The following is a 24,880-nucleotide window of genomic DNA, read 5'->3' as shown; positions in this document are numbered from 1 at the left end:
AAAGAGAGATGACATACTATGTGATTTCTTTTAAAATTTCTAGAGAAGACAAAATTCAGGACAGAAAGCAGATCAGTGGATGCCAGGAGTAGGAGTTAAGGGAGGAAATTTATTGCAAAGGAACAGTAGGGGACTGATTGTGGTAATGTTTGAAATGTTCTATGTCATGATCGTGGTTGTGGTTACATGACTATTCTGAAAGTTCATTAAGTTGTACACTTCAAATTGCTGATGCTCATTATATGTTAATTATACCTTAAAGCTAATTAAAATAATTCATATTTAATAAGTGATATAAAAGAAAAAAGTATTAATGTCTTAAACATTGATTTCCAAATGAGATCACTAATTAAAATTCTCAAATAAATATTGAGAACAAAGATAGTATCTCATTGTCATTTTTATTCTTCTTAGGGTTAATGAGGTTTGAAAATAGTTCATACGTTTCTTGGCCATTTGGATGTTTTCTTTTGCAAGTGTCCGTTGAGTTCCTTAACTATTCTTCTGTTATGTTGCTTCCAGTTCCTTACGAATTTGTGGAACTTTTTGTATATTAAGAGCAGTAGTCCTACATTTTTAGTCTGTAAATATTTCTCCAGTCACCTGTTTCTTTTGACTCTAGTATGTTTTTTAAAAAAGAAATATTTGAAATGTACAAAGAATATGACAGTTCCCCATACTCCTATTAATATTTTGATATATTGCTCACGTTTTAAGAAGTGTATATATGCGTCCATGAAAAGAGTCAAACTATAAAATATTTTAAGAGATTTATTCTGAACCAAATTCGAGTGACCATGGCCCATAACACAGCCCTCAGGAGGTCCTGAGAACATGTGCCCAAAGTGGTTGGGGTGCAGCTTGGTTTTATATATTGTAGGAAGGCATGAAACATCAATCAACAAATACATTTAAGAAATACATTGATTTAGTTTAGAAAGGCGGGATAACTCAAAGTGGGGGCTTCCAGGCTATAGGTAGATTTTAACATTTTCAGGTTGACAGTTGGTTGAGTTTATGTGAAGACTTGGGATTAATGGAAAGGAATGTCCAGGTTAAGATAAAGGATTGTGGAGACCAAATTTTATTTTGCAGAGGAATCTTTCAGCAGACTTAAGAGAGAGAGAGCAGGTTGTAAAATGTTTCTTATTAGACCTAAAAGGGTGCCTGGTTCTTAGTTAATTATCTCCTGGGTCTGGAAAGGAAGGAAGGAAGGAAGGAAAACAAAGGGAAAAAGGATTCTCTACAGAATGTGGATTTTTCCCACAAGTGACTTTGCGTGGCAATTTCAAGATATGGCAAGGAAATATATTTTGGGGCTAAATATTTGTTCCTTGTCTCATAATGTTATGCCACAGTCAGACTGAAAAGTAAGTCACGATATATAGGGTCAAATAAAACCGATCTGATGAGAATTTATGGTTCGTAGGGCATGACTCCCTAGACCCCTTAGGTAGGAATTTGGGCAATTTAAAAAATCACAGCTTAGTCCTCATATGGCTTTTAAAAGTTGGGAACAAGTAATACTTACATAAATTCTCACTTAATTACAAATCCCACTAATTTCTTTTTCTTCTTTCCCAGGGACAGCCACTGCAAAGGGTTAAATGTGTATTCCTCCAGTCTATCTATTATATTTTTATGAGGATGGGGAAATAGACAGATAGGTATATAGTCCAGTGTTTCTCAAAGTGTGGTCTTCAGACCAGCAGCATCAGCATCACCTGGAAACTTGGGAGAAATGCAAATTCTTAGGTCCCTATTCTAGTCCTGCTGCATCAGAAGCCCTGGGGGTGGCACACAGCTGTTTTTAGTAAGTCCTTCAAGTGATTGTGATGCACATTGAGGTTTGAGAACCATTGTTCACCTAGATCATTCTCTTTAACTGCTATATGGTGTTCCCCAAATTGAACATACTATTTTTATTTTTATTTATTTATTTTATTTTATTTGTATTATTATACTTGAAGTTCTATGGTACATGTGCACAACGTGCAGGTTTGTTACATATACATACATGTGTCATGTTGGTGTGCTGCACCTGTTAACTCGTCATTTACATTAGGTATATCTCCTAATGCTATCCCTCCCCACTCCCCCAACCCCACGACAGGCCCCGGTGTGTGATGTTCCCCACTCTATGTCCAAGTGTTCTCATTGTTCAATTCCCACCTATGAATGAGAGCATGTGGTGTTTGGTTTTCTGTCCTTGCGATAGTTTGCTCAGAATGATGGCTTCCAGCTTCATCCATGTCCCTACAAAGGATATGGACTCATCCTTTTTTATGGCTGCATAGTATTCCATGGTGTATACGTGCCACATTTTCTTCATCCAGTCTATCATTGATGGACATTTGGGGTGGTTCTAAGTCTTTGCTATTGTGAATAGTGCCACAATAACATGCGTGTGCATGTGTCTTTATAGCAGCATGATTTATAGTCTTTTGGGTATATGCCCAGTAAAGGGATGGCTGGGTCAAATGATATTTCTAGTTCTAGGTCCTTAAGGAATCGCCACACTGTCTTCCACAATGGTTGAACTAGTTTACAGTCCCACCAACAGTGTAAAAGTGTTCCCATTTCTCCACATCCTCTTCAGCACCTATTGTTTCCTGACTTTAATGACCACCATTCTAACTGGTGTGAGATGGTATCTCACTGTGGTGTTGACTTGCATTTTCTCTGATGGCCAGTGATGATGAGCATTTTTTCATGTGTCTGTTGACTGCATAAATGTCTTCTTTTGAGATGTGTCTGTTCATATCCTTTGCCCACTTTTTAATGGGTTTGTTTGATTTTTTCTTGTAAATTTGTTTAAGTTCTTTGTAGATTCTGGATAGAATTCTACTATCTAATGCCCTTTATCAGATGGGTAGATTGTAAAAATTTTCTCCCATTCTGTAGGTTGCCTGTTCACTCTGATGGTAGTTTCTTTTGCTGTGCAGAAACTCTTCAGTTTAATTAGATCCCATTTCTCAATTTTGGCTTTTGTTGCCATTGCTTTTGGTGTTTTAGACATGAAGTCCTTGCCCATGCCTATGTCCTGAATGGTATTGCCTAGGTTTTCTTCTAGGGTTTTTATGGTTTTAGGTCTAACATTTAAGTCTTTAATCCACCTGGAATTAATTTTTGTATAAAGTGTAAGGATGGGATCCAGTTTCAGCTTTCTACATATGGCTAGCCAGTTTTCCCAGCACTATTTATTAAATAGGGAATCCTTTCTGCATTTCATGTTTTTGTCAGGTTTGTCAAAGATCAGATGGTTGTAGATGTGTGGTATTATTTCCGAGGGCTCTATTCTGTTCCCTTGGTCTGTATCTCTGTTTTGGTAGCAGTACCATGCTGTTTTGGTTACTGTAGCCTTGTAGTATAGTTTGAAGTCAGGTAGTGTGATGCCTCCAGCTTTGTTCTTTTGGCTTAGGATTGACTTGGCAATTTGGGCTCCTTTTTGGTTCCATATGAACTTTAAAGTAGTTTTTTCCAATTCTGTGAAGAAAGTCATTGGTAGCTTGATGGGGATGGCATTGAATCTATAAATTACCTTGGGAAGTATGGCCATTTTCACGATACTGATTCTTCCTATCCATGAGCATGGAATGTTCTTCCATTTGTTTGTATCCTCTTATATTTCGTTAAGCTGTGGTTTGTAGTTCTCCTTGAAGAGGTCCTTCACATCCCTTATAAGTTGGATTCGTAGGTATTTTATTCTCTTCAAAGCAATTGTGAATGGGAGTTCACTCATGATTTGGCTCTCTGTCTGTTATTTGGTGTTTGGGGATGCTTGTGATATTTGCACATTGATTTTGTATCCTGGGATTTTGCTGAAGTTGCTTATCAGCTTAAGGAGATTTTGGGCTGAGACGATGGGGTTTTCTAAGTATACAATCATGTCATCTGCAAACAGGGACAATTTGACTTCTTCTTTCCCTAGTTGAATACCCTTTATTTCTTTCTCTTGCCTGATTGCCCTGAGCAGAACTTCCAACACTATGTTGAATAGGAGTAGTGAGAGAGGGCACTCCTGTCTTGTGCCAGTTTTCAAAGGGAATGCTTCCAGTTTTTGCCCATTCAGTATGATATTAGTTGTGGGTTTGTCATAAATAGCTCTTATTATTTTGAGATACGTCCCATCAATACCTAGTTTACTGAGAGTTTTTAGCATGAAGGGCTGTTGAATTTTGTTGAAGGCCTTTTCTGCATCTATTGAGATAGTCACGTGGTTTTTGTCTTTGATTCTGTTTATATGATGGATTACGTTTATTGATTTGCATATGTTGAACCAGTCTTGCATCTCATGGATGAAGCCAACTTGATCATGGATAAGCTTTTTGATGTGCTGCTGGATTCATTTTGCCAGTATTTTATTGAAGATTTTTGCGTTGTTGTTCATCAGGGATATCAGTCTAAAATTCTCTTTTTTTGTTGTGTCTCTGCCAGGCTTTGGTATCAGGATGATGTTGGCCTTATAAAATGATTTAGGGAGGATTCTCTCTTTTTCCATTGATTGCAATCATTTCAGAAGGAATGGTACCAGCTCCTCTTTGTACCTCTGGTAGAATTCGGCTGTGAATCCGTCTGGTCCTGGACTTTTTTTGGTTGGTAGGCTGTTAATTATTGCCTCAATTTCAGAACCTGTTACTGGTCTATTCAGGGATTCAACTTCTTCCCAGTTTAGTCTTGGGAGGGTGTATGTGTCCTGGAATTTATTCATTTCTTCTAGATTTTCTAGTTTATTTGCATAGAGGTGTTTATATTATGCTCTGATGGTAGTTTGTATTTCTGTGGGATCAGTGGTGATATCCCCCTTATCATTTTGTATTGCATCTATTTGATTCTTCTCTCTTTTCTTCTTTATTAATCTTGCTAGCAGTCTATCAATTTTGTTGATCTTTTCAAAAAACCAGCTCCTGGATTCATTGATTTTTTGAAGGGTTTTTTGTGTCTCTATCTCCTTCAGTTCTGCTCTGATCTTAGTTGTTTCTTGCCTTCTGCTAGCTTTTGAATGTGTTTGCTCTTGCTTCTCTAGTTCTTTTAATTGTGTTGTTAGGGTGTCAGTTTTAGATCTTTCCTACTTTCTCTTGTGGGCATTTAGTGCTATAAATTTCCCTCTACACACTGCTTTGAATGTGTCCCAGAGATTCTGGTATGTTGTGTCTTTGTTCTCGTTGGTTTCAAAGAACATCTTTATTTCTGCCTTCATTTCGTTATGTACCCAGTAGTCATTCAGGAGCAGGTTGTTCAGTTTCCATGTAGTTGAGCGGTTTTGAGTGAGCTTCTTAATCCTGAGTTCTAGTTTGATTGCATTGTGGTCTGAGAGACAGTTTGTTATAATTTCTGTTCTTTTACATCTGCTGAGGAGTGCTTTACTTCCAACTATGTGATCAGTTTTGGAATAGGTGTGGTGTGGTGCTGAAAAGAATGTGTATTCTGTTGATTTGGGGTGGAGAGTTCTGTAGATGTCTATTAGGTCCACTTGGTGCAGAGCTGAGTTCAATTCCTGGATATCCTTGTTAACCTTCTGTCTCATTGATCTGTCTAATGTTGACAGTGTGGTATTAAAGTCGCCCATTATTCTTGTGTGGGAGTCTAAGTCTCTTTGTTAAGTCTCTAAGGACTTGCTTTATGAATCTGGGTACTTCTGTACTGGATGCATATATATTTAGAATAGTTAACTCTTCTTGTTGAATTGATCCCTTTACCATTGTGTAATGGCCTTCTTTGTCTCTTCTGATCTTTGTTGGTTTAAAGTCTGTTTTATCAGGGACTAGTATTGCAACCCCTGCATTTTTTGTTTTGCATTTGCTTGGTAGATCTTCCTCCATCCCTTTATTTTGAACCTATGTGTGTCTCTGCACATGAGATGGGTCTCCTGAATACAACGCACTGATGGGTCTTGACTCTTTATCCAATTTGCCAGTCTATGTCTTTTAATTGGGGCATGTAGCCCATTTACATTTAAGGCTAACATCGTTATGTGTGGATTTGATCCTGTCATTATGATGTTAGCTGGTTATTTTGCTCGTTAGTTGATGCAGTTTCTTCCTAGCATCAATGGTCTTTACAATTTGGCATGTTTTGGAGTGGCTGGTTCAGGAGCTCTTTTAAGGCAGGCCTGGTGGTGACAAAATCTCTCAGCATTTGTTTGTCTGTAAAGGATTTTATTTCTCCTTCACTTATGAAGCTTACTTTGGCTGGGTATGAAATTCTAGATTGAAAATTATTTTCTTTAAGAATGTTGAATATTGGCCCCCACTCTCTTCTGGCTTGCAGAGTTTCTGCTGAGAGATCTGCTGTTAGTCTGATGGGTTTCCCTTTGTGGGTAACATGACCTTTCTCTCTGGCTGCCCTTAACATTTTTCCTTCATTTCGACTTTGGTGAATCTGACAGTTATGTGTCTTGGAGTTGCTCTTCTCGAGGAGTATCTTTGTGGTGTTCTCTGTATTTCCTGAATTTGAATGTTGGCCTACCTCACTAGGTTGGAGAAATTCTCCTGGATAATATCCTGCAGAGTGTTTTCCAACTTTGTTCCATTCTCCTCGTCACTTTCAGGTACACCAATCAGATGTAGATTTGTTCTTTTCACATAGTCCCATATTTCTTGGAGGCTTTGTTCATTTCTTTTTACTCTTTTTTCTCTAAGCTTCTCTTCTCACTTCATTTCATTCATTTGATCTTCAGTCAGTGATGCCCTTTCTTCCACTTGATCAAATTGGCTACTGAAGCTTGTGCATGTGTCACATAGTTCTCGTGCCATGGTTTTCAGCTCCATCAGGTCACTTAAGAACTTCTCTACACTGATTATTCTAGTTAGCCATTCATCTAATCTTTTTTTGAGGTTTTTAGCTTCTTTGCAATGGGTTCAAACATCCTCCTTTAGCTCATAGAAGTTTGTTATCAACGATTTTCTGAAGCCTTCTTCTCTCAACTCATCCAAGTCATTCTCCATCCAGCTTTGTTCCATTGCTGGTGAGGAGCTGCGTTCCTTCAGAGGAGAAGAGGTGCTCTGATTTTCAGAATTCTCAGCTTTTCTGCTCTGGTTTCTCCCCACCTTTGTGGTTTTATCTACCTTTGGTCTTTGATAATGGTGATGTACCGATGGGGTTTTGGTGTGGATGTCCTTTCTGTTTGTTAGTTTTCCTGTAACAGCCAGGACCCTCAGCTGCAAGTCTGTTGGAGTTTCTTGGGGGTCCACTCCAGACCCTGTTTGCCTGGGTATCACCAGCAGAGGCTGCAGAATGGCAGATGCTGCTGCCTAATCCTTCCTCTGGAAGCTTCATCTCAGAGGGGCACCTGGCCTTATGAGATGTCAGTCACTCCCCTACTGGGAGGTGCCTCCCAGTTAGGCTATATGGGGGTCAGGGACCCACTTGAGGAGGCAGTCTGTCCGTTCTCAGATCTCAAACTCCATCCTGGGAGAACTACTACTCTCTTCAAAGCTGTCAGACAGGGACGTTTAAGTCTGCAGAAGTTTCTGCTGCCTTTTGTTCAGCTATGTCCTGCCCCCAGAGGTGGAGTCTACAGAGGCAGGCAGGCCTCCTTGAACTGCAGTGGGCTCCACCCTGTACCAGCTTGCCGGCCAGCTTTGTTTACCTACTCAAGCCTCAACAATGGTGGACGCCCCTCTCCCAGCCTTACTGCTGCTGCCACCTCACAGTTTGATCTCAGACTGCTGTGCTAGCAGTGAGCAAGGCTCTGTGGGCGTGGGACCCTCCAAGCCAGGCATGGGATACAATCTCCTGGTGTGCCCTTTGCTAAGGCCATTGGAAAAGCGCAGTATTAGGGTGGGAGTGTCCCGATTTTCCAGTTACCCTCTGTCATGGCTTCCCTTTGCTAGGAAAGGGAATTCCCTGCCCCTTGCACTTCCCGGGTGAGGCAATGCCCCACCCTGCTCCGTGGGCTGCACCCACTGTCTGACAAGCCCCTGTGAGATGAACCTGGTACCTCAGTTAGAAATGCAGAAATCACCCATCTTCTGCGTGGCTCACACTGGGCGCTGCAGACTGGAGCTGTTCCTATTCAGCCATCTTGGAATCCTTGGTTGTCTTGAATTTTAAAACAACTGCTGATAAAAAACAAGTTGCAGCTGGGCACGGTCCCAACATTTTTGGGAGGCCAAGGCAGGCAGATCACAAGGTCAGGAGATCCAGACAATCCTGGCCAACACAGTGAAACCCTGTCTCTACTAAAACTACAAAAATTAGTGGGGCATGGTGGCAGACGCCTCTAGTCCCAGCTGGGAGGCTGAGGCAGGAGAATCTGAATATACCATTTTTTAAAAGGAGACTAAGTCTTGCTATTATGTTGCCCAGGCTGGTCTCAAACTTCTGGGCTTATGCAATCCTCTTCTGCCTCAGCCTTCAGATAGCTGCAACTATAAGTGTGCACCACTGCACCCAGCTTGAAGATACCATATTTTTAATTCCATATGGTCAAGCATTTAAGTTACTTTTCTTTAAAAACGTAAGATTAATGCAAAGGAAGCAATTGGCAAAGTGAAAAGACAACCTACAGAATGGGAGAAAATATTTGCAAAGTATGTATCCAGCAGAGGATTAATATCCAGAATATACAAGGAACTCTGACATCTCAGCAGCAAAAAAAAAAAAAAAAAAGCCAATAAAAAAATGGGCAAATGACCTGAATAGACATTTTTTAAAAGAAGACAGACACATGACCAACAAATATATTTTTTAAAAGAGCTCAACTTCGCTAGTGATCAGGGAAATGCAAATCAAAACCACAATGAAGTATCATCTCATTCCAGTTAGAATGGCTACTATCAAAAAGATAAAAAATAGCAAATGCTGGCAAAGATGTGGAGAAAAGTGAACACTTAAATGTGGCTAGTGGGAATGTAAACTAGCACAGCCACTATGGAGAATGGTGTGGAGATTCCTCAAAAAACGGCAGATAGAACTATTATGTGATCCAACAATTTATTATTGGACATTTATCCAAAGGAAAGGAAATCAATATATTGATGAGACATCTGCACCCCCATGCTTATTGCAGCACCATTCACAATAGCCAAGATATGGAGTCATCCTAAGTATCTAACAACAGATGAATGCATAAAGAAAATAGGGTATATATACACCATGGAATACTATTCAGCCATAAAACAGAATGAAATCCTGTATTTTGAGGCACATGGATTGAACTGGAGGACATTATATTAAGTGAAATAAGCCAGGGACAGAATGTTAAGCACTGCATGTTCTCATTCATATGTGGAAGCTAAAAAAAAGTTGATATCATGGAAGTAAAAAGTAGAACAGAATACTACAGGCTGGGAAGCATAGGGTGCAGGGAGGGTAGGGAACAATTTGTTAAAGGTTTCAAAATTACAGCTAGATAGGAAGAGCAAGTTCTAGTGTTGTATACTCCTGTAAGATGACTGTAATTAACAACAATATGTTACACAGTTTCAAAGAGCTAGGAGGAGGATATTGAATGTTTGCAGCACAAAGAAATGATAAATGAGATGATGGCTCTGCTAATTACCTTGATTTGATCTCTGTGTATCTATGGAAATGTTACTATGTTCTTCATAAATATTAATAAATACATCAAAAATTTTTAAATTAATAATAAAAAAAGATAAAGGGCCCCGAACTCTAGTTTTAGAGCTGAACTATATCCAATCAGATAGTTTCTATGTTATTAAACTTTCACTTTAAATTTAGAGCTGAAATATGTTTGGAAATCCTTACTTTTAGTATGCTCATTTGTGTGTGTGTGTGAGGTAAACTTGGTTGGCTATTGGCAAATGTATTGGGTAGCTACTTGATAAAACATTTCCTTCCAGTGCTTCAGCTTTCTGATGCTTAGAAAATGTGTATATTTAACATAATATGCATTATCACTTTTGAAAGTAACTAGTTATTCTAACACTTATTTGTGCTAAATTAGTAATAGGAATTTAGGAACTATCAGTCTTTTCTATGGCCTAGAGTAATTTAAATAATTGAAATTATCCGATTAGATAGAAATTCATTGTAAAATCATCAAGGTTAAAAGCTCTTCAGATTTCCTTTGACTTTTGTTTATCATTAGCTTTAAAGAAAAAAAATAAATTGACATAATGGAAATTTTCATTATACATCAGGAAGGGAATTCGGTGGAAAACTAAGTGTCCTACTCCCTCTTGACCTTCATTTTATACTTTTCTTCCTAAGTCAAGTACTACCACTGGTTTCTTAGGCTATTTCTAGAACTAGCCTATCTATCTATTGTCTATTTAAAATAACTCATTATTCACCTTTTATTTGAGCTACCTTATGGATCTATGCAGTTTTTCTGTCTCTTTTTAAAATTTTTTATGTGGTAGAATACGCATAACATAAAATTTACCATCTTAACCATTTTTCAGTGTACAGTTTAGTAGCACTATCTTTCACATTGTTGTGCAACCAATCTCCAAAACCTTTTCATCGTGCAAAAGAAACTCTGTATCTATTCAACAGCTCTCCATTCTTCCCTACCTGCGACTCCTGGCAACCATCCTTCTACTTTCTGTCTCTCTGAATTTCACTACCTCACATAAGTATTTGTCTTTTTGACATGGGCTTATTTTACTTAGCATAATGTCCTCCAGTTCCTTCATGTTGCCTTGAAAGGCAGGATTTCATTCTTTATGGCTGAAATAGTATTCATCCGTGTTGTAGCATGTCAGGATTCCCTTCCTCTTTAAGGCTGAATGATATTTCATTGTATGTATATACCAATATTCTATTTATCTAAATTTATCTGCCAATGGATTTTTCAGTTTCCACCTTTTGGCTATTATAAATAATGCTACTGTGAACATGGGTATACAAATAACTTCAAGGTCCTGCTTTTAATTCTTCTACATATATATCCAGAAGTGGAATTGCTGGATCATATGGTTATTCTATTTTTAATTTTTTGAAGAATTTCTTTTTTTAAGTCACTTTAAATGGTTTGTTCTTTGCTAGAAAATATACTTTTCGATTTTAGTGCAGAGTTGTATATAATATTTATATATTTTACTTGTACAATTATATAAAGGTTGTATTATATTTCTATTTTCTCATATAATTATCTTCAGCATCCATGTTTATAACTGTTTCCTCATTTATCTTTTTCCTCTTTCGTGTTTACTATTTTATTGGTCTTTAAAACCTAGACTTTGCTTTTTTTTTTTTTTGAGATAGAGTCTTGCTCTGTCACCCAGGCTGGAGTGCAGTGGCACAATTTCAGCTCACTGCAACCTCCGCCTCCCGGGTTCAAGTAATTCTCCTGCCTCAGCCTCCTGAGTAGCTGGGATTACAGGTGCCCGACACCACACCCAGCTAATTTTTGTATTTTTAGTAGAGACGGGGTTTCACCACGTTGGTCAGGCTGGTCTCAAACTCCTGACCTTGTGATCAACCCATCTGAGCCTCCCAAAGTGCTGGGATTACAGGCATGAGCCACCGCGCCTGGCCATTTCCTAGCGTTTACATTTTTCTGTTTCATTAATTTTAGCTTTCATTTTATTTATATTGTTATTTCTTGAGGCAATGTCTTGGTTCATCCATTTTCAGTTTTTTAAAGAAAACTGTGAAGTGTAAGACTCTAAATTTTATTTTTTTAGTTATCTTTTAGAAATATTTGCCAAATCCAATGTTGGAAATATTTCTTTCCTATGTTTTCTTCTAGGAGTTTTATAGCTTTATTGTTAAGTTTTGGTCTTTGATCTATTTTGAGTTAATTTTTGTATATGATGTAAGAGAAGGGTCCACCTTCATTCTTTTGCATCTGGATAATCAGTTTTCCTAGCATCATTTGTTGAAAAGATGTTCTTTCTCCATTGAATGGTCTTACCACCTTTGTCAAAAATTGTTTGGTCATATGTATGAGGTTTCTTTCTAGGCTCTCTATTCCATTGGTCTGCATGACTGTGATTATCCTAGTACCACATTGTTTTGATTACTGTAGCTTTGTATAGTAAGTTTTCAAATAAGAAAGTGTGAGTTCTCCAACTTTATTCTTTCTCAAGATAGTTTTGACTATTATGCAGTTCTTTGAGATTCATATGAATTTTAGGATGGGTTTTCTTTTTTTTTTTTTTTTTTGCAAAAAATACCATTGGGATTTTGATAAGGGTTGCATTGAATCTGTATATTGCTTTGGGTAATATTGTTACTTTAACAATCTAGCAATGTGGGATATCTTTCCATTTATTTATGTTTAATTTCTTTCAGCAATGTTTTGTAGTTTTTTATTGTGTAAGTTTTTCACCTCATTGATTAATTCCTAAATATTTTCTTTTTGATGCTATCATAAGTGGAATTGTTTTCTTAATTTCCTTTTTATATGGCTGAAATAGTATTCATCCGTGTTGTAGCATGTCAGGATTCCCTTCCTCTTTAAGGCTGAATGATATTTCATTGTATGTGTATATACCAATATTCTATTTATCTAAATTTATCTGCCAATGGATTTTTCATTGCAAATGTATAGAAATCCAGCTGATTTTTGTGTGCTGATTTTGTATTCTATGACTTTGAATTTATTAGCTCCAACAGTTTGTTTTTGGTGTGTATGTGTCATCTTTAGGGATTTCTACATATATATCATCTGTGAATAGACACAATTTTTGCTTCTTTCTGTCCAACTTGGATGACTTTTCCATCTTTTTCTTGCCTAATTGCTCTGTCTAGAATTTCTAGTATTATGCTGAATAGAAGTAGAAAGCGTGGGCATCCTCATCCTGTTCCTGATATTAAGGGGAAAAGTTTTAGTCTTTCACTATTGAGTATGTTGTTAGCTATTGGTTTATAACATATGGCTTGAGTATTTTTTTTATCATGAAAGGTGTTGGACTTTGTCAAGTAGTTTTTCTGTATCGATTCAGATGATCATGTGGAGTTTCTTCTTCATTCTATTAATGTGGTGTATTCCATTGATTTTTTGCTGTTGTTGAAGCATCTTGTGCTCCTGGAGTAAGTTTCACTTCGTTATGGTGTGTCATCATTTTAATAGGCTGCTGATTTTGTTGAGTTTTTCCATCAATATTTCTAAGGTGTATTGGCCTGTAGTTTTCTTGTAGTATTTTTGTCTGGCTTTGGTATCAGAGTAATGTTGGACTCACAGAACTAAGGGGGAGAAGTGTTCCCTTCTCTTTAATTTTTTGGAAGTGTTTGAGAAGCATTCTTCTTAAATTTTGGGTAGAATCAACTAGTGAAAGCTATCTGGTCCTGGCCTTGCCTTTGGGAGCTTTTTGATTACTGATTTGATCCCCTTACTAGTTATAGTTCTATTTAGATTTTCTATTTCCTTATGAGTTAGTTTTGGTAGATTGTGTGTTTGTAGGGACTTGTCCATTTTGTCCAGGTTATTCAAATTGTTGGCATACAGTTTTACATGCTGTCATCTCATCATCCTTTTTAGTTTTGTAAATCAGTAGTGTCACCACTTTTTTTTTTTTTTTTTTTTGATGGAGTCTTGTTCTTTCATCCAGTCTGGAGTGCAGTGACATGATCTTGGCTTACTGCACCTTCCGCCTCCTGGGTTCAAGCAATACTCCTGCCTCAGCATCCCTAGTAGCTGGGACTACAGGCGTGCACCACCATGCCTGTGTAATTTTTGTCTTCTTAGTAGAGACAGGGGCTTTACCACATTGGTTAGGCTGGTCTTAAACTCCTGACCTCAAGTGATTCACCTGCCTCAGCTTCCCAAAGTGCTGGGATTACAGGCATGAGCCACTGCACCTAGCTGTGTCACCACTTTCCTATATTTAGTAATTTGGTGTTCTTTCTCTCTGTCTCTCTTTATTTATTTATTTATTTATTTATTTTTGTTAATCAAACTAGCTAGAGTTTTCTCAACTTTTTCAAAGCATCAGCTTCTGGCTTTGTAATTTGTCTCCATCGTTTTTCTGTTCTCTGTTTTCACTCTAATCTTTACTATTTTCTTCCTTCTGCTAGCTTTACTCTTTTTCTGGGTTCTTCTGGTGTATGGTTAGGTTATTGAGTTGAGAATTTTCTTATTTTTTTAATGTAAGTGTTTACAGCTTTAATTTTTTCTTTTAGCCCCGCGTTCACTGCATCCTGTAAGTTTTAGTGTGTTGTGTTTTCATTTTCATTTATCTCAAGATGGTTTTTAATTTCCCGTGTGATTCTTTCCTTTGATCTATTGGTTAAGATTCACAAATTTTCCCATATTTGTGAATTTTTTAGTTTTTCATCTGCTGTTGGTTTTTCATTTCCATTATGATCAGAAAACATACTTTGTATGATTTCAATTTCTTAAAATGTATTAAGACTTATTTGTAGCCTAATATATGGTCTGTTTTGGAGAATGTTCCATGTACACTTGAGAAGAACATATTGTGCTGGTGTTGGGTGAGTTTAGTTGTTGACATGTTACATTTGTGCATACATGTGGGTGGAGATGTAGATATTCATTTAGGAGAAAACCCAAAGGAAGAAATTTGTTAATGAACTGTAAAGAGGGGTCAACATTCACAAGAGTATGTAATTTTTTTTTCTGAGAAACAAATTTAGAGCAATAGAGCAGCCTTGAATATATTCTTATTTAGAAGGCTGAAGTTTGAATATAGCCTGGAGTGTTAGAAAAGGATGGAACAGTTTATCATAGACCAGAGCCAAGAGAGTATAATATTTAGATTTTAAATATCGAAAAGAAGATATGATCAGCTGAATTCAAAGTTAAGCCTAGGCATGGTGGCTCATGCCTGTAATCCCAGCACTTTGGGAGGCTGAGGCAGAAGGATCACTTGAGCCCAGGGGTTCAAGACCAGGCTGGCCAACATGGCGAAACCCTGTCTCTACTAAAAATGCAAAAATTAGCCAGGCGTGGTGGTAGGCACCTGTGATCCCAGCTACTCTGGAGGCTGAGGCAGGAGAATCGCTTGACCCCAGGAGGCAGAGGTTGCAAAGAGCTGAGATGGTGCCTCTGCACTCCAGCCTGGGCGACAGAGGAAGACTCCATCTCAGAAAAAAAAAAAAAAGTTCAGAAAACAGCTCGCTTGTTTGGGAAGGACTGTTTTTGATATACCCTTAAAAATTCAATAAAGAAAATTTTAAAAAAAGATTTTTTAAATTTGAGAAACATTTAAATGATGACCACTACTTAAATTATAAAATTGAAAACCAGAAATATAAATTATGCACTCTTTATAGTATGAGTTTTAGAGGTTGTTAATTTGCTATCATATTAGGTAAATCTGGAATAGAAGAAACTTCATATATTATCTTATCGCTATATTTGAATTCTGTAGAAGTTGTTTCTGGACAGTCTACGAAAAGCTCTTGCTGGCCATGGAGGAAGTAGGCAGCTGACAGAAAGTGCTGCAAGTGCCTGTGCCACACTGTGTAAAGCAAGTACTTACATCAATTGGGAAGATAACTCTGTCATTTTCCTACTTGTTCAGTCCGTGGTGGTTGATCTTAAGGTAACATGCTTATTCTTTCGCTACTACAAAGTTTAAGAAAATTAAATTAATTTTCTAGCATAAGTATTATGTCAAAGAGAATTGCTAACATTAAAGTTCTGATTCTTCTTTGATAAGTTCATAGGACTTGCTTTTGTTGTTAGTGTTCATCAGTCTAAACGGACTGAGAATATGAAGAAAACACAGTTTTCTTAAATGAGCATAAATATACAGACTTGGGTTTAAAATAATGTGGCAATCAGGGCCTGAAAGGAACCTATATATGGTATAGGAAGAATTGTATCAGACTGATGAACCACAGTGTGGGTGCTTTGTGCTGCTTCTGGCAACTGAATTTTACTGCCATCTATGTGGATAATGTGTTGATGTTATTACATATTAGTAAAGAAATACTGCATGGGTATTTAAAGGCTTTTGTTTTCTGTTGGGGTTTTTATAGAACCTGCTTTTTAATCCAAGTAAGCCATTCTCAAGAGGCAGTCAGCCTGCAGATGTGGATCTTATGATTGACTGCCTTGTTTCTTGCTTTCGTGTAAGCCCTCACAACAACCAACAGTTTAAGGTGAGGGCATTGGTTTTTATCTAACTATGTTTACTGATGCTGTTATCCTTTATAAATGGAAAGACTAGAGAGATAAACAGGTTCACCTTTATCGGTATTTCTCACTATTACGTATTGATGTTCATTTCAAGACCTTAAAAACTTAGTGTTTTTTAAAACACTTTCTATTTGCGGTTCTTTTTGTCTTCGTTTGTACTACTATTTTTCTCATAGAAATAATCTGCTTTTTTTCTTTTTCTATAGATCTGCCTGGTGCAGAATTCACATTCTACATTTCACTATGTGCTGGTAAATTCACTCCATCAAATCATCACCAATGTAAGTCCAATAGGCATTGCTAAACTACTATAAAAAATTTTTTCTCATTATTTTCTTTGCATATTTCTTTTTACGAAACGCACTTTTGATTTTCAAAAAGGTTCTGAATTTGGATGTATGGAATAGGAAAATTTCTCCACGGTGATTATATTTGATAATTGATAAATACTTGTATTTTTCATAGTAAGCCTTGACCGAAGGGCCCATATTAAGGAAGATGGAGTTAATAAGATGCTTTGGAAAGATAAATCTAAAGCGTTTTATTCAGATCAAAAGCCCTAGAGAAAAATGGCACTGAAAATGTAATATAAAATTTTCATCCTGAAGCTTTTCAAACATATTATTTGAATACTCTGAGCCCTTTCACAGCATTTGATACATTGACTTGCCACCTTACCATTTAAGTTAAAAGTAATAGTATTTGTGTTGTAGTCCAGTATAGCACACTGACAAAATGATGGGACTATATTTGATGGTAGTTTTAAACCTTTTGATCTTAAATTTATTCATATTGTAAAATTTCATTTTTCTTAAACAAAATGAAATATTAACATACTTTAAAAGAGGTATTCACAAGATACAAAAGCATATCAAACAAAATAAGTGAAATCATTAAAAGGTACTTGGGAAATCTTCAACTCTGATGTGGCAACATTAAATAGAGAGCAAAACTTTATCAGATTTGGACTGTGGATTTTTAAAATTCTAATTATGAACAACCCGATTTTGAAAGTTCTCAGGTGTTGGCCGGGTGCAGTGGCTCATTCCTGTAATCCCAGCACTTTGGGAGGCTGAAGTGGGTGAATCACGAGGTCAGGAGTTCAAGCCTGGCCAAGATGGTGAAACCCCATCTCAACTAAAAATACAAAAAATTAGCCGGGTGCGGTGGCAGGTGCCTGTAATCCCAGCTACTCGGGAGGCTGAGGCAGGAGAATTACTTGAACCTGGGAGGCACAGGTTGCAGTTGGCTGATATCATGCCATTGCACTCCAGCCTGGAAGACAAGAGCATGACTTCATCTCAAAAAAAAAAAAAAAAAGGTTTAGCACTTATTATGTAGTCATTGCTTCCATATTTGTGTACATTGCTATTGGTCCCATAAATTGATACATTTCTTGCAGTCTTTTTGGAAGGCTATTTGGCAGGAGCTGACAGGAAGCAGTCCCATCCCCACCAGGCACCTGCTCTGGCCCCTGCCCAGGCTGGCTTGCCTAGGCTTTGCCCTCTTGCGGGTCCCCTGTCCATTCCTGATCTTCCCCAAGAATTCGGGTGCCCCGTCAGCACTCACACATGGGGATGTGTTATTTGGTCTTTCCGTGTCTTCTGCTTAATGGGTGCTCCCTCTGGTCAGGACACATGCCCTGCTTATTGTCCTGGACCCAAAGCCATCCCCACCCATTCATTGTCCTGCTGGGAACTGTCTGGCTCTGGGCGATATGAGGAGGGACTCACTGGAGCTGGGAGGGGTTTGAGTGTAGCTGTGGGGAAGCAGAGGCTGAGCAGGGCTGCACAGCATGGAGGTCCCGCCTGACCCTCCCCGCAGGGTGCTGAGCCTGAGCTTTGTAACTGACAGCGTGGGCTCAGCTCCTGCGCCACTGCTGCCACCAGTGGGGCTTAGGCCACACCACGGCCTTTCTGCCTCCATTTCCCTGTCTATAAAATGGGATGAGAGCAGTGTCTGTCTCCATGTCTGTCTCAGTGGTACTTTTGGCAGGTGCTGCTCAAACAGAAGTGTCCTGGAGGCAGGGCCGGGGGCATGGGCCCTGGGCAAGGGCCGGGCACTTGCGCTGGAGGTGAACCTGGAGGCCTGTGCCACTTGGCTCACCGGGTCATGGGTCTGGCAAGGTTGGGGCCAGGCGGCCACCCTGATGGTGTCTGTGGCTTTTAGGGCGCCGGTGGCATGAGGCGTGGGAACATAGGCCACCTCACGCAGATCGCCAACGTGCTGGTGCAGAACCTGGAGCGGGGCTCTGTGCAGACGCACATCAGCAAGGTCATCTGAGGTGAGCCCCTGACCCGGTCATCCTTTTGCTGGCCACGGGCACCGGGGCTCTGAAAGAGCTGCCACCTGAGGCTCCCCTCTGCCCATCAGCAGGTGCTGATTGCACTGACAGTGAAAGACCCCACAGCCATCTCTGTCCTCTCACTTCCCACATCAGATCTGTCCTCAGGGGGACCCGGGTCTCATGTGTCAGTTCTGTTGGGCAGACTTCTGTGGAGACCCTACCAGGCATCAGCATGTGGCACAAGAGACAATCCCTGCTGGGGGCAGTTGGTGACTCCGGAGCTGGTGCTCCGAAGCCATTAGTGCCGCCAGGCTCCTTGCAGCTCATGGAGTCCTGCCTGGGTGCCAACAGTCCTGGCCATGTGCCAGCTTTGCTCTGCATTCAGGTGGTTGGAGAGTCTCACATTCTCACTCAGGTGTGAGACTTCACAGCACAAGTCTCAGGGGAACAAGTAGCACCCTGTTTCTTAAGAGCACAGTGGGTTAGGTGGACACGGGCACAGCACATGTGTGGCAGAGGCAGGCCCAGCCGTGGCCCCTCCTCCCTATACCAGTACAAGGTGAGGAAGCTCTGGATGGTCCTTCCCGCACCCCAGGACCACAGGGTGAGGGGTCTCCTGGGTTGGGCCCCATTAGCCCCTAGCAAGGTCAGGCCTGCCGGCCGCCATCACAAATAATAAGAGCAGGGCAAGAGGAGGGCAAAAGAGATGGGTGGGGGTGGAGGCCAGGGACGGCGCCCCAGGGTGGGGGCAGTTGAGGGAGGCAAGGGGCAAGCAGGAAACTCTTGGATCATCCCACACAGTCTCCAGATTGTGAATCCTTCCAGGGTTCTGACCTCCCCGGAAAAACAGACACGACACACACCCAGGCCTGTAGGCTGCTGCTGAGTTTGGGTCTGTGAGGCAGGGTGAAGGAAGCTTGCTGCTTTCTCAGATTCTGTTCCACAGCTTCTGCGTTTCTGGGAGTTTCTCAGAATGGGCTTCCACACCAATAGACTTGGAACTGGGTTGCCCACTGGGGTCTCGGTAGGGGCAGAAGTGCCCACCACCCTGCCCACAGTTGCTGCACCTCAATCTCACTGTGGCCCCAGGCCCCTCCGGACACCTGGCTATGCTGCCTCCTTCCCATCCAGCAAAGCCCCTGCTTCAGGCCCTCTGATGGGCTGATCACAGTAGCACCACCCCATCCTCCTGGACCCAGCATGCACCTGCCAGAGCTCCTGGGTGCCCTGAGCCATCTGCACGGGGTCTCCCAGGGCTCACCAGGCAGCACTTCCCTTGCAGGGCTCCCTGTGGATTGCCATGGCTGCTAGGAGAGCTTCATGGAGGAGACGCTGACGGAGACCAACCGCAGGAACACTGTGGACTTGGTGAGGAGGCTCGGGCTGCCCCTTCGGCGCCCGCATGGTGCTGGGACGCTGTCAGACGCTCCTGTCTTTGCCCTGAGGCAGAGGCCAAGAGAGGCACAAGGGCTGCACACCTGCCTGCTCCTCTTGGACGCGGGTGCCTGAGCATACCCTGCAAGTGTGCAGTCTGTCCTCCAGGCTGATGTCTGCAACACAGACCCTGTCCTGTGCCACACCCAGGGCTGGTCTCTGAGGACCTCTGTGCAGAGCCGGTGTTGGCCCCAGGTCCCTTCCCTCCCACTCCAGGAGCTGTAGCTTGTTGGCAGAGGGTTCCATATGCCTGAGACCAACCTGCCCCCTACACATGGATGTTGGGCTGTCACGGGGCCTTGGCCTCACCTGGGCACCTCCTTACACAGCAAGGCCTCTGAGGCCCAGAGATCTGATGAGTGACATGCTGGGTGGGGTCTGGGAGCCCTGGGCTGGGCAGGGTCTGGGGCACTGGGCTGGCTCACACACCCACCCCATCTGGCCTGTGTTTTAGGCGAGCACTCACTACCTTCACTCCTCGAGTGAGGACATTAAGGGTGCTTTCCCTAATGAGCTGTCCCTTCAGCAGGTGAGGGCGTGGCCGGCCCCTTCACCCTGCCAGGCCCTTCCCAGCACCTGTGTGCTCTGCGCTTGGTTCTCCAGACGAATCTGATGGCATCTCACTAGCAAAGGGGAGAGGGGGCTCATCTCCGAGCACGTATGGGGCGGGGTGGGTCTGAGAGGAGAACCCCGAAGTCACTCCACCTTGATGACAGTACTGAGGACACAGCAGATAAACTCGAAAGTCAAAGAATATGGGACATATCTCAGATGTGACCGCAGTGAGCACGCAGCCTGAGTTTTGGTAGAATTGTGAGCCCTGAACAGTCAGAGTTTACTGCCCACTTTTGCTGGAGGAGAACCTCCTGAATAACTAGAGAGACTGTGGTTCCCAAAGACTGCACAGCCTCTAGGCCTGAGGACTGCTCTATGACCTGAGTCAGTCCCTGCCTCCTTCCCTCCCTCCCTCCCTCCGTCCCTCCTTCCCTCCCAGGCCTTCTCTGACTACCAGATCCAGCAGATGATGGCCAACTTTGTGGATCAGTTTGGCTTCAATGATGAGGAGTTTGCAGAATATGATGACAACATCAAGTGAGTCCACTTGGATGCCCCCTGCACGAGACTCCCCCTCCTCGCTCCTCAAGTCCCATGGGGGCATCTCCCTGAGGCCTTGCCGGGAAATAACAGGTGTTTCCAGTTGCGTGAGGGGACTGAGGCCCCCAGTGAGCACCAGGGGAGGAGCACTGAGGCCCCAGATGAGCACCGGGGGAGGAGCACCGAGGCCTCCAGATGAGCACCGGGGGAGGAGCGCCAAGGCCCCAGATGAGCACCGGAGGAGGAGCACTGAGGCCCCAGATGAGCACTGGGGGAGGAGCGCTGAGGCCCCCAGATGAGCAGTGGGGGGGGGTGGGGAGCGCCGAGGTCATCCCCCTTGCTCTTGCAGCGCCCCATTTCCATTTGACAGGATCACGGAGATCAACTTCAGCATTGACACTGACGAGGACAGTATGAGCGAGCGGGGCTGTGTGGGGCCACGCAGGCACCCTTTTCCCAGGCAGCTCAGGCCGCGCCCATGGCTCGGTCTGTCGTGGGCCTGTGCGGTGGGGGCTGGGAGAAGCCCCTCTGTGGAGCTAGGAACAGTCACTTTTCTTGCCCCTCCCCGTCATGCCCTCCAGCCCATGGCGCCCACATCCTGAACTAAGCCCTTCTGGGAGCCCTGTGGGGAAAGCGCCTCCTGTCTCCCCCAGACCCTCTGGAAACTGACCTTGGCATTTTACTTTGCAGCCCAGCACAGCTCTGAGGCCTGCTGCAGCGACCACGTCCAGCACTTTGATGAGGATGAGGACATTTGGGAGGACAGTGACACTTGCTGTGCTGCCCAGGTGAAGGCCAGAGCCAGGTGCCGGGCCTGCCCATCCCCCCAAAGCCTCTGACGAGGAGGTGCAGCCCCCAGAACACCTGTCAGATGCCCAGACGCCCTGCTGTTTGTTATGCCGGCTCGCAGAGCAAGCACACCTGTCCTGCAAGCACTGGTGCCCAATGCAGCGGGTGACCCTCAGGAGCCCAGAGCTGAGGCCTGGAGCGACTCGTGCTCCTCACTCAGGACATTCTGTGCTCACCCTCAGCCCGGAGCCTGGTGGTGTCACTGACCCTCAGTGTTAGGCATCTGTCCTGGGCCACCAGGCATCTGACTCTGCATCTCCCCGAGGTTTGGAGCCCCCATACTTCAGAGAGCTGCTCAAAGAATGGCCTGGAGTGCGGAGGCCAGGATGGGAAGGCGAGCTTGGAAGCAGACGGTGATGCGCCTGGGGCAGGTGTCCCCCAGCCCCTGGAAAGAACAAAGCCCCTCCTCTGGAGGGTGACTCAGAAGGTGCCGCTGTGGGCTAGGAGCTGAGGACATGTGTGTTGGGGACAGGACATGGTACCCTGGCCTAGGGGTGTGGAGGCTTCATTTGGAGCTGAGGCATTTGGGGCTCACTGTGGCCTGAAACCCACATCCCCAGCTCTTTCCCAACCATCCTGAGTGGGGGTCTGTGCTGCCCTGTGCCTGGCACAAGCTGGTCTCCTGCCCCTGCCTCTCAGTTGTTGTCACTCAGCCACCATCGCCAAGGCTGGTGGGTGGTGTCCACCTAGTCTCCATCGTCCACCCGGCCCCCACACAATCGGGCACAGGCCTGACGCCCACCCCAGCACGGCAGCACAGGCTGGCCTCCACCCTCACGGCTGACATCTAGGGCAGGAGCCAGTCCATCCCGAAGGCTGCACGGCTGATAAGACCCCTCTCCTTACCCCTGCTCTGGGGGAAGCACGGACGCACTCAGGACTTTGGGGAGGGGGCAGGGATCTCTGTTAGGAGATGCTGAGCTCTTAGCTGAGGGCAAAAGACAGAGCAAGGGCAACACCCTGGGGAAGTAGGAACGTCCCAGGTAGGAGGAAGGTGCCTCATCCTTGAGGCCAGGGAGGGCCCAGTGGTGCTCGGTGAGCTGCCGTCTCTGTTGGATGTGGTCCTGGGTCGGACAGGGCAGTGGCATCACCTCCACACTGTCAGCATCAGCCATGCTGGAGGCCTGGGGGCCCTCAGGCGCCTGACTGAGCCCCGGATCATGGAGGGCAGTGGCATCACCTCCACACTGTCAGTGTCAGCCCTGCTGGAGGCCTGGGGGCCCTCAGGTGCCTGGCTGAGCCCCGGTTCACATGCCCCATGGGTGTTGGCAGCTTGTCAGGACCCTCGAGCTATCCCCTGTTATTCTCTGAGGGGCTGAGGGGCACTGCCTGGGCCTCCCTCCTGGAGCAGCCCCATGTTCCTGTCAACCTCTGTGGGGCCCCCGGTGTGGGGTGCGCTGCCTCCCCTTTGCCTGCAGCACCACAGGCAGGCCTGCCCACACCTGACCACTGTGTCTGTCCCCCAGCAGGTGTCATGTGGATGGCAGTGTTTGATGAGCCAGCCAACTCGACACCCATAGCCCCGGGAGTGGTGAGGGACATGGGTTCCAGCATGTGGGCAGCTGGCACCTCAGCTCCAGAGGAGAAAGGCTGGGCCAGTTCACTGAATTCCAGCCTTTCTGCTGGTAACAAATCCATTGGCAGGAGGGGGCCGTGCCAGGAAGTGCTTGTCAGGGTCAGGAGGCGCCCATCCCCCAGGACTGACCCTGTCCTCGTCCTTGTCTGTAGCTCCTAGTCAGGGCCCAGGTGCAGCTCTCTGATGGACATAGAACACAGCCAGGCTGAGGCAGACAGAGCCAAGGCCCCGAGAAAGCCTGTGAGTAGCAGCAGTGCAGGCGGCACCCAGCCTCCTGCAGAGGCCTAGCCTTGTCCAGTTTAAGGCCTGAGGCCAGCTGGCCCCCCTCCTTGGGGTCAGTGGGAGGAGGTGGCCAGAGCCCCTCATGCTGCTAGGTCTCTGGTGACATTGGGGTTTGATACAGCAGTGGGACTGGAGCAGCCACGTGCAGATGGGGAGGCCCCCAGCCCCCAGAGGGGAGGCAGCAAGGCCATTGGGCTGGCCCTGAGCCCCGTCTGAGCAGGTGGCACAGCCCAGGTCTGCACCCTTGGTTCTAGACAGCAGCACCGGGCCCCCAGCATTGAGATGTGTGTGGGTGGGTTGTTGGCAGGAAGCTGTTCTGGGGCCTGATCAGAGCCCCTGGCCCCCAGGCTCCTAGTAAGGCCCAGAAGCTCCCCCAGACAAGGCTGAGAGCTCCAGGCGAGCGACAGCTGGCTCCCAACACTGGTGTCTCGGGTGCTTGAAGGAGCTGTGGCAGAACCACACAAGGAAGAGTGGGCCCCTTCCTGAGCCTCTGCGTCCTCATGTGAGATTAGGGCACGTTGCCCTGTATCATGGGGGAGGCAACAGTGTTGCTTGTGTGGAGACCACGTGGAAGGTGTGTGAGCCTGTTTGCCTCGTCATGCGGTTTCCACACAGGTACACATATGCAGGCAACAGGCTGCATGTGAGAAGGCTACACATAAGGGAGCCCTATGGCTGGGGTTGCCACACCCTGTGGCCCCTCCTGCCTCACTGGACAGCACAGGCCTCCTACTTTGCAGTCAGCCCAGCTTCTCCATGTACCTCCATGTGTGTCACCAGGAAGGCCCCCCCTGCTGGCCTCTGACAGCAGCTCCTGTGGGGGCTCCAACAGCGATAGATGATGACCAGAAGGCAGTGAATGCCGTGGATGCTGTGAACAGGGGTCCAGGCTGGGAGGACCCCCACCGCTGCCCACAGTGGCCAGGACAGAGTAGGCTGTTGGCAGGTGTGTGGGGCATGGGGGGTAGGTGGACAGGCCTGCCTGGGTGCAAAGGCTGTGGCTTCCAGGCTCTGTCCCCAGCTCTTAGCTCCCTTGGGAGCAGGCTGAGGCCAGGCCAGGGGTCTTCTCCACACTGCTTCCCCGATGGCCCTGTGACCCTTTAGAGGCTGGCTTGGGGTGGTGATGCCCACGCATTTAAATAGAGGCAGGATGGGAGGAGTGTGGGGGCTTCCTTCTTGGACAGAACATCTGTGTTCTCTGTTGTGAGTGGTTAAGACAAGAAGACAGGGCCTGGATGTCCCACACAGTCCCCCAGGGACTTGGTTGGGGCAGCCCCTACCCCAGATCCCAGTTAGAGAGAACAGCCCAGCTCTTGGGGCTCTGGGCCTGGCT

The 24,880-nt window shown here is 44.4% G+C and overlaps 1 pseudogene; it reads left to right on the top strand.

Annotated features, from left to right (window-relative positions):
• Positions 1-24,515, top strand: part of LOC116467824 (serine/threonine-protein phosphatase 6 regulatory subunit 2-like) — a 31,728-nt pseudogene extending 7,213 nt beyond the window's left edge.
• Positions 24,516-24,880: the final 365 nt, after the last annotated feature.

This window comes from Hylobates moloch, unplaced genomic scaffold (genome assembly GCF_009828535.3).
Source record: "Hylobates moloch isolate HMO894 unplaced genomic scaffold, HMol_V3 SCAFFOLD_5, whole genome shotgun sequence".
In the NCBI taxonomy this organism is placed as follows: domain Eukaryota; kingdom Metazoa; phylum Chordata; class Mammalia; order Primates; family Hylobatidae; genus Hylobates; species Hylobates moloch.
This window is presented reverse-complemented; position numbering and strand designations above follow the sequence as displayed.